Source organism: Triticum aestivum, chromosome 3A (assembly GCF_018294505.1).
Source record: "Triticum aestivum cultivar Chinese Spring chromosome 3A, IWGSC CS RefSeq v2.1, whole genome shotgun sequence".
Lineage (NCBI taxonomy): Eukaryota > Viridiplantae > Streptophyta > Magnoliopsida > Poales > Poaceae > Triticum > Triticum aestivum.
This window is the reverse complement of record NC_057800.1, coordinates 696463778-696466507: the sequence shown is the minus strand read 5'-3', so window position 1 is coordinate 696466507 and position 2730 is coordinate 696463778.

Genomic DNA, 2730 nt, shown 5'->3' with positions numbered 1-2730 from the left:
GGTTGGACGACGACGAAGGAGAAGCGGGGTGGAGCCCTGCTGCATGATGGAGGTGATGTAGACATAGAGTTCTTGCAGCGGTGTGGCATCGTGGCCGGAGTGGTGGAGCGGCGGCGAAGGCAAGAGAGAAAGAAGGAAGAAGATAAAATGGGAAGGATGGAGGCGCGGGGTCCGAAAAGGGTTTTGGGTGGGCTGGGGGTGTCGGAGTCCTACTTGTCCGGTGTCCGGACTCTCGCAAATTTTCCCACTTTTGCTCCACTTTGCAGGAGAAAACATGTCCGAACCACCCCATGGACCGATATAGGTCCGCGTTGGATGGCTTCCGTGGTCCTGACAGCATGCGGATGAATGTGGGCGATTTGCAGGTCCGCCTTGAAGATGCCCTAAAGTTGTGGTTCTGTGTAATTAACTCATTAAAAATATAATTTCATAGGGCCATCTACTTGCTGTACTTACCGTTCTATGTAATCCTGCTTGAGTTCCCACGCCTGGACTAGGCTAAGAGCATCTCTAGCAGATCTCGTAAATCGGTCATTTGAAATAACTAGTCAATGTGTACGTGCAATGCACGTTAATTTGAAAGTATATTAAATGCATGCAGATATTAAGTAGAATATTATTTGCATATTATTATCTGATTAGCACTGTTTTTTGTATGAAATTAACTGCACACTAAACGTGTTGAGCGTTCCACATTAAAGCAGTCTAAGTCGTTGGATTGACATGATTTGATGGCCGAGATTAATTGGATCTGCCCATTTGGATCTTTTTATATTGGTATAGATATAGATGAAATTAACTGCATGCTAAACGTGTTGAGCACTCGACATTGAAGCAATCTAGGTCGTTGGGTTGACATGATTTGATGGCCGAGATTAATTGAATCTGCCCATTTGGGTCTTGGTATAGATAACCGTCGGTTTCGAGCATAGTTGATTTTTCCGGTCCAAATAGACCCCGAAAAATCGATCATCCCATAATTTTTTTGTGGGATCCTGCAAACCCCATGTCATTTTCGCCAAATCTACAGGAGTCACCCCTGTTTTTGTCGGATCCCCTTTCCTTGGCGCGAACTTCATTTTCGCCCACGTCCATTCCCGCCTCACTCCTCGCCGCAGTCGCCGCCTCACCTCCTGCCAGTTTGCTACCCTGCTTCGTCCGTTAGCTCCATCCCTCCCCGTCGCATCTATTCCACCAAATTTGTGCGCGCGGGGGGGGGGGTGCCCATTTGTCTCCATGAGCTCGCGGCCACCGGCGGCGGCATCGACCCACCCCGGAGCTTGTCGTGCGGCCTTGTAGCCAGCGGATTCGGTTGGTTCTAGCGTCGGTGAGCCTCGGAACCGGTCGGGGTCGCCCACGCGCGCCAGAGGAAGGGGTTTCGGCCGACTTTGCTTCGGTCGTAGGGGAAGAAGAAAGGGGCTGCCGACTTTGCTTCGGCCAGTGGGGGTGAAGAAAGGGGCGGCCTGTTTTGCTTCGCGGGAAGGTATGTTTGCTACCACTTGAGCACTGCGTTGGTTTTCCCTTGAAGAGAAAAGGGTGATGCAGTAAAGTAGCATAAGTATTTCCCTCAGTTTTTGAGAACCAAGGTATCAATCCAGTAGGAGGCCACGCTCAAGTCCCTCGCACCTACGCAAACAAATAAAAACCTCGCAACCAACACAATAAAGGGGTTGTCAATCCCTTCACGGTCACTTACGAAAGTGAGATCTGATAGATATGATAAGATACACTGGTAGAAAAAGGGCCTTTAGTCCCGGTTCCAGAACCGGGACTAAAGGCCCTCCACGTGGCCGGTCCACCTTTAGTCCCGGTTGGTAACACCAACCGGTACTAAAGGAAATTTTCTGATTTTTTTTGAAACTTTTTTTTGAAATATTTTTTTGAATTTTTTTTTATTTTCAAATTTCTGAATTATTTTAACCTCTAATCTCTAATCACCCCTCATCACTACTCAATTTAATCTCTAATCACCCCTCATCATTCCAAATCATCTAACTTCCCAAACCGTCACCCATCCTCTCACTACTCCAGCCTGAGCACGCTTAACTTCCGGGTTCTATTCTCCCTCGTTTCCAAGTTTGCACTTGTTGTTTTCCTGACAATAGTAAGATGTCAATCCTATTAATCCTCAGGAATTTAGCTTGAGCATGAAGTCACATATTTCACTGTTTGAGTTTGAAACTATTGTTCTAAAAAACAATAATTTTTTAGTAACACTAATATTTCTTGAATAAGTAGTTTGACCATTGTTTGACCACAGTTTGACCATAGTTTGACCAGATTTGACCAAAATTTAAAAAAGGTGAAATAATTATTTAATAACACTAATATTCTTGAATAATTATTTAGTAACACTAATACTTCTTGAATAAGTAGTTTGACCATAGTTTGACCAGATTTACTGAAAACTTAAAAAAACTGAAATTTGAGCATAACTTTTTTTCCTTTTGGAATTTGAGGATTCTACAAATTTGCAAACAGGCCATAGGCTGTCTCCATCGGATGTAACTTTTCGAGTAGATGATTTTTCATATAAAAAAACTTTTTAATCCGAGTTCGTATGCAAAAGTTATGCCCATTTTACAAATTCCAGAGAGATTTTGTAAATAAAGTCGAAATTCATATTTGTAAATTTTCCCAACAACTAGACCACATATCACATGGGAAACTTATTTTATTTTATTTTTATTGACATTTCCATCATTTTCTTTTATTTTTTCTAAAACTGAA